The sequence below is a fragment of the Pelobates fuscus genome, chromosome 7 (genome assembly GCF_036172605.1).
Source record: "Pelobates fuscus isolate aPelFus1 chromosome 7, aPelFus1.pri, whole genome shotgun sequence".
NCBI classification, from domain to species: domain Eukaryota; kingdom Metazoa; phylum Chordata; class Amphibia; order Anura; family Pelobatidae; genus Pelobates; species Pelobates fuscus.
This window is the reverse complement of record NC_086323.1, coordinates 18,925,042-18,933,390: the sequence shown is the minus strand read 5'-3', so window position 1 is coordinate 18,933,390 and position 8,349 is coordinate 18,925,042.

Below are 8,349 nucleotides of genomic sequence, written 5' to 3'. Positions count from 1 at the left end.
TACAGACATCTTTATCTACAACACAAGAGCTGCAAGGGCCCTACAACATGTGAGTGAGGAATCATTATAATTACATGGATATACAAATTAGTTCTGTTTTTATGCTATGATTATATTTTTTCCAATACGGAGAACTGGCTCAAGATTGATTGATTGATTGGTAATGTACAGGAAAAGAAAGGACGTAAATAACATTAATGGTCTGAAAGCCTTATCAACTCGAGACAGTTTTAAGGCTCTGAAAATTGTGAGTGTTCCAATTTGCATAAGTTATAAAATTAAGATATTTACAAGACATATACATATTACAAGACATAATTTTTGCACTTTCTTTTGTTTTATATTTGAGGAAATTGTTCAAAATGGTCTTAAAAGGAATATTTCCTATACCCATATAAGTCTAGATATTTATTTTATATTTGTGTTAGTTTTCATGGCCTGAGTTCTACTTTTATGGAAACACATCACATAACTCATGTCCTGCGGGTTTGACACCTTACAAAATAATAATGTCCTTCCATTACAATACCCAAGAATGTGAAAGGGAATCGATACACCCTCTGAAATGCTAACCGAAGATGTAGGTATATATGTCTGATACTGCCTTCTTTATATTGATCTGGTAATGAATTTTAAACAAAGTGTACGACAGTTACTGTTGCTCACGGAAAATTACTGTACATTGTTAGCATGGATTTGTCTCTTTGAGTCATCACAGAATGGTTGATTAGCTGTCCTCAGGCCAAAGGTTGAATTGCAAAACATGGACCTCTCTCTGGTTCAAGCTGAGGTGAAACGAGACACAAGGAGTTTAATAAACATTTATCCCCTGGAGCTAAGCTCTGCTTCCTAGAACTGCTACGTTGGGGTGCGTTCTATTTTTCAAAGTCCTATTTCCATCAAATGAGGTTTTAACATGTCATTCTGAGAAGACAGACCAATGAGAGACATACGTTCTCTGTAAACCTCTAGATAATACAAACTAGGGCCCAGATATATATCTACCACAGAGGCTGAGGGAATGTCAAATTATTCTTTTTGAGACTGCTTGTAAGGCAATGAATGTCATATGATAGAACTGGGATTGTATAATTTATCAGGCACCTCGATTATTAACTAACATGATATCTTTAACAATAAAATGCTAATTAATGTTTTATTTTATTTTGCAGAAAAAATTTTTTTTTATCGGTAGATTTTACAGGTAAATTAAAGCAAAGTGATCCATGCAGTTCCACTTAATTCTGGAGACTATTCCACACTCCTTCAAATCATTTTGTAAGAAGGCATTACCTTATGTAACCCTTAAATTTTCCTTCTTCCAAATTCAGGTTGTGTACACATTGTCTACACAATGTAACTCTAAGTCAATCACACTTCTGTGAAATCAAACACTGAGTGACAATCAATTTCACATGCTGTTGTGCAAATGGGATAGACAACAAGTGGAAATTATAGGCAATTAGCAATACACCCCCAATAAAGGAGTGGTTCTGCGGGTGGTGACCACAGACCACTTCTCAGTTCCTATGCTTCCTGGCTGATGTTTTGGTCACTTTTGAATGCTGGCGGTGCTTTCACTCTTGTGGTAGCATGAGACGGAGTCTACAACTCACACAAGTGGCTCAGGTAGTGCAGCTCATCCAGGATGGCACATCAATGCGAGCTGTGGCAAGAAGGTTTGCTGTGTCTGTCAGCGTAGTGTCCAGAGCATGGAGACGCGACCAGTAGACAGGCCAGTACATCAGAAGACGTGGAGGAGGCCGTAGGAGGGTAACAATCCAGCAGCAGGACCGCTACATCTGCCTTTGTGCAAGGAGGAACAGGAGGAGCCCTGCCAGAGCCCTGCAAAATGACCTCCAGCAGGCAAAAATGTGCATGTGTCTGCTTAAACGGTCACCCATGAGGGTGGTATGAGGGCCCGACGTCCACAGGTGGGGGTTGTGCTTACAGCCCAACACTGTACAGGACGTTTGGCATTTGCCAGAGAACACCAAGAATGACAAATTCGCCACTGGCACCCTGTGCTCTTCACAGATGAAAGCAGGTTCACACTGAGCACATGTGACAGACGTGACAGAGTCTGGAGACGCTGTGGAGAACGTTCTACTGCCTGCAACATCATCCAGCATGACCGGTTTGGCAGTGGGTCAGTAATGGTGTGGGGTGGCATTTCTTTGGGAGGCCGCACAGCCTTCCATGTGCTCGCCAGAGGTAGCCTGACTGCCATCAGGTACCGAGATGAGACTGCCATCAGGTACCGAGAACTTAGGTCACTTGTGAAATCTGTCCAATCAGAGAGCACATCAGACTTACTCAGTAAGCCCCTAGAGATGAATTCTGAAATGCCATATTTAATCTCCTCTAGCACACCTAAACTGGGTGCCCTGTGTATTACAACTAAAAAGTCTTACAATCTCCAGCTCAGCTACTGCAGAGAAGGTGTTCTAGAGGTAGAGAAATACAATGGTTCCATTTATATGTAGTGAGTGTTTTTCTGCTCGTTTTGTACACATCAGGTCTGGGAATTGTGACTTCAATTGTGATATATTTTTTCCTAATTATTCATTATTTTTTACAAGTGTAATGTAGTTATCAAATTTATATAACAACGCCACATATGCTCAGGGACGACCTTAGTCCTTTAGGCACCCAGTGCGAGAAATGTTCACAGCGCCTCTCCTAATGGCTGTATTGACAGTGTGTGACATATGTGTGTATTTTTAAAAAAATGCATGTATGCCCATGTGAGAATGCAGGTGTTTTTGTGTGAATTCAGGTGTGTGTCACATGCACACAGACCAACAGTCAGGCACACAGTTATACACATATACTGTAAAAAGACACACACATATACATATGCGCTTACACACAGTCACACACACAGCTAGACAAAACCATATAAAGTCACAGGCAGACAGTCAAGCAAACAGTCACAGGCAGACAGTCAGATGCACAGTTACAGACAGACAGACAGTCACACACGGTTACAGGCAGTCACACACACAGTTGTAGACAGACAGTCACAGGAAGAGAGTCTCACACACACAATTACAGACAGACTGTCACACACACACACACAGTTAGAGGCAGACAGTCTCACACACACATACAGGCAGACACATTCACACACAAACAGTTACAGGTAGTGAGACTCACACACACACACACACACACACACAGTTAGAGTCAGTCACACACACACTTATAGGCAGTCACCTACACAGTCATAGGCAGACAGTCACACACACACAGTTAAAGACAGACAGTCACAAAAACACACACAGTCACAGGCAGACACGCACAGGCAGACATTCATACACACACACAGTTACAGGCAGACAGTCACACACACACACACACACACACACACCTACCTACAGGCAGATAGTCACACACACACACACACACACACACACACACACACTGCTCAATAATTAAGCAGTGGTTTCAGGCCTCATTTTGCTCAGCCCATTTAACCCTGCCCCACAGTGGTTTGGCTCCACCCTGTCATGTATATCGCTCTGCCCTATCTCTAATATTTGTGGCCTGCCACCTAGTGCCCCTGCTGCCATGGTGCCCTATGCGGTCGCACAGCTCACACACCACTAAAGCCGGCCCTGTATAAGCTTATAAACTTTATATATATTAAGTGAATGTCCTCGCTGAAACTTGGAAAAACTACATTAATTTCCCTCACAGAGTTTCTGTGGAATGAACATGCAAGTGGGAATAGGCTTATTTACTTATATATTGGTCTATATAAACTAATATAATTACTGTGCGTGACATCTCAAACAATGTATTTTTACCCGATACAAAAATCAAAGTACATAAAGAGAATATGTTATGTCCATACTGAACCCCAACTGTCAGAGTAAATACACAATTCTTAACCAAAAGGCTATAAGGACATTAACAGCAGTGTGTGTGTCTGCTCAATAAATGTAATCCAACAACAGCTCTGTGTACCCTCTAGAAATATGCCACTGTGTACCACAATCCCAGCACTGTGTGTGCCTACTGAGAAAATGTACACCACAATCCCAACAGTGTGTGTGTCTTCTGAATATATGTAATCCAACAACAGCGCTGTGTACCATCTAAAAATATGCCACCGTGTGCCTTCTGAAATTGTGTACCATAATCCCAGCACTGTGTGTGCCAACTGAAAATGTATACCACAATCCCAGCACTGAGTGCCTTCTGAAAATGTATACCACAATCCCAGCATTGTGTGTGCCAACTGAAAATCTGTACCACAATCCCAGGACTGTGGGCCTTCTAAAAAATGTGTACCACAATCCCAGCACCGAGTGCCTACTGAAAATGTATACCACAATCCCAGCACTGAGTGCCTTCTGAAAATGTATACCACAATCCCAGCATTGTGTGTGCCAACTGAAAATCTGTACCACAATCCCAGAACTGTGTGCCTTCTGAAAATGTATACCACAATCCCAGCACCGAGTGCCTACTGAAAATGTATACCACAATCCCAGCACTGAGTGCCTTCTGAAAATGTATACCACAATCCCAGCATTGTGTGTGCCAACTGAAAATCTGTACCACAATCCCAGAACTGTGTGCCTTCTGAAAATGTATACCACAATCCCAGAACTGTGTGCCTTCTGAAAATGTATACCACAATCCTCACACCGTGTATCAGCTGACAGTGTGCCCCCATTTCCAGCTCAGTGTCTGTCTGTTGAATAATGCTGTCAGACTATCCCAGGTGCTGTTCAAATATTATCTTTTCTTCGATCTTCAAGTCTTTTTCTTTTAATTGAAATTCTCTGTGCTGACAATTGTAAGAATTCTAAATTTAACATGAATCTATTGTATTAGGGCAGGAATAGTATAACTCACCAAACTAATTAGTTTCCTTCAAAACAAAATTATACATTTTAACCATTTTAGTGTAAGGGGCATGCCATTCATGTTCCTTTACAATGTGCACTCAATGGTTAAACCAACAATGGATAGAGATATAAATATATATAAGTTGAAATAAATAAATATTTTTTGACAGCTAGTTTAATATTTTGCCTGAGTTCAACAGATCAGGAGGTGACGAGTTAACATTTGCAGAAACAAAGAGGAGGTGCAGTCAAATTCAGTGGGTAGTGTACCAGCCTGAACTGAATATTAGAATTATGTTATTATTTTACATTCAAAAAAATAAAAAATGTAGACTTAGAATACCTTTATCCATAACAGAAGAAAAGAAAAAAAAGAGTTCAATAGTCATATTCTATAAATTCATCTCGTTTTATTATGACATTTAGATTTTTTTTAGGTTGACACCCACGAAAAGCAGTAGGCTTACAAGCTTGTTTTAAGTTTATTTATTCTAATTTTACATTGAAAATCAGAAGTTTTATATACAGCAACTGCGACATCTGTACACATAATTTATAAATAAAGCAATACATACAATTTGAAAGCGAAATTCAAATGAGCAACTTCTGCACAAAGTGTCTGGATAGACAAAGTGATTTTTTTCTCCACTTACTGGAAAATATATTTATCTACAGAGAGCAAGCTCCATGGGTTTTCCCCTAGATACCCTGGAATCCCAAAACATTCAAGAAACAGTCAATTACTTTTTCCCGCAGAAAGTGCTAATACAGGAATCTAATCTTAAAGACACAATACCATCGACATGTTTTTAATGTTAAGCACAACTCAGTCGTCAAGGCACACCGAGGGTCCATGTTCTGTCGGTGTCCCCCCATAATATAATTGGGAAATGTTTCCAATGCGGACGGTCGGTGTGCTTTAAAGGACTATCGTATCAAAATAGTTTAAAACAATATGGTTATCGGATGTATTTAAACTGTAGCTTTCTGACTATTTTCTTCTCTAGAAATTACTTTATCAACTTGTTTCTGATTTTATTGATACATAAAAAAAGAAAGCCTGTGATTTATCAAATTTAAAAACCCAGACAGCAAAGCTGACCACACAGCTAACTTAGAGAAGTTTTGGAAAGATTTGGTCTACAATTGTAAATTCACCAGTAAGGGTTATTCAACGTAGTGTGTTTAATATGAAATTTATTGTACAGCGGAAATTTGTACGTAAACATTTTAAATTCACTTCGAAGTCCTGACAATTCACACCAGTGAGTGAGTATGATCTCCCAGATTTTTTTGACCCTTGTGTTAGTTATGCGGAAGCAAAGTCATAAAAAAACAAAACAAAAAGCACAATGTTTGTTTTTAGGAGAGGGCTAATAGACACAGGGGAAAATACTTATTACTAAATGGTCGTCAATACAACACCTGAAATACTTTTTCAGCAATACAGCAATTAAAGGGTATTTTGTTTTCTACGTATGCATGGTGCTAAAAATAATTCTTTCAATCTCGATACAATAGATGTTGTCTGTATTATTAGACCAGGGTTAGCACTTAGATGGAGGCAGAGAATGCCGAATTAAATAGCAAAGTAGGTGCGTAAAGTTCTGTACCTTTAAAAATGACACTTTACATTTTAGCAGAATATTAAAATGTGCCTTGAGAAAGCTATTGCCTGACTAATAAAAGTTAAATGGGTTCTTTAAGAGTTAAATACTGCCTGTCCTTTGCAACATTGCCCTCAATGTTTCACCCTAAAATATAGTGACCTGATTCATGATCGAGCCAGTGGAGGTTTAGTAATACATTAAAACACAGTAACCTCTGCCCTTCCTCGCAGCCTCGGGCCATCGCTCCGTGGCATATTACAAGCCAATCAGACAAAGCAGAACCTAACTCAGGTCGAAAGTGACACAATCTGGGGAGCAACACTGACATATAACACGCAAAGGACATTTCAACCATTTACCTATATACAAGCGGGGATTTATTTCAGAGAAATGACAGCATTTTTACACTTTGTACATGACCAAGATACATTGTATTTAGTGTTTAAAGGGGCAATTTGTACATGACTGGGATGCAGTTGCATTCAGACCTTTAAAGGGGCAATCACCAATGTTTAGCAGTCAGAGTGCATTAATAAACATCTAAAATCTACACATTAGTTGACTAAATTTCTCCTTTAAAGAAAGGGAAAGGTTATTGAAGATGCACATTGCGGGCCTGTAATGTATGCAGTGCTGCCCTGGATTCGTTTATACAAGAATCACCTATTGAAAGGGTAATCTAGCCACTATAGCCACTACATTTTGATATCAGATGTAAAGCGCGCTGACTCCACTTCCTACGTGGCATTTACAAAATGACATGGAGGAAGCTGTGCAGAACTGTTCAGTGCCACTGGAGGTCCAGACCACACTCCTATGCCCATCAACAAAATGTTTTTATTTTTTTTTAATCTCAATTTCCTTTGATCTATCAGTCCGTCCTTGGAGTCCAAGGCTTCCCATGCAAATTTTGAGGTGGTGACTTTTCAGATTCCAACATATAGTATGGTGTTACACACAACTCAGAGATAATGATCATGATAACTTAGTTGTAATATTTGGACTCGGTAGTGAAAGTAATAAATGTAGCAATACATGAAGTAATGTAAGTAGGGGACATTAATGATGAAATCTCATAGAGGAGAAGAGGTACCAATTTGACATAAACTATTTTTGATCTTTTAAATGTTTACTAGAACCACCAGATTTGAAACTGAAAGTACCTTGTGATATTGTTTAAGTCCTCATGAAAAATTAGAGCCGAGAACAAATGAAATTAACCAGAAGTAAATGGTTTCCAATATACTGGAATTTATCAAAGCCTGGTTTATTCAAGCCAGATATAAATAAATCCCTACATTGAAATAGGAGTATTGTTTATCATTTAATTTTATGAAGGATCACAATCTTGACCATACAGGAGGACATAAAGTTACCAAAGCTGGACTATGTGAGGTCCTTTAACTGTTGCGAAACTAGATAAGTCACTGTGCCAAGGCCAACAGAATTATGGCCATAGATCGTGCCTAAAAGTCCATAGCTGGGGAATTGCCTGGATTCTGTTGAACTTTCCAGACATTTCTATTGCTATTCGATCAATATCTTAATGTGGACTTCCTTTGAGTAATGTGATATCATGGAAATATCACGCTAGGTGGTGTTCCATTTCCAAAGTTCCTGGCACAGATGCCAACCCATGGCAAGAAAGTTGTGGTGACAACACATTCTCTTCATATGTATTGCTAAGCCAAGGTGTTATACCAAGACATTAATAAATTAGAGAGAATTCAGACAAAGATAACCACTCTGTTTTTATATTATTCGTTTTCTTTCTAAATAGTCTCCAGGATATCAGCAATGCTAAATGTACACTTAGAAACTCCAAACCAGAAATGCAAAATTATTTTGACATTTCTTTCTTTTTTTTTTTTAAAGTG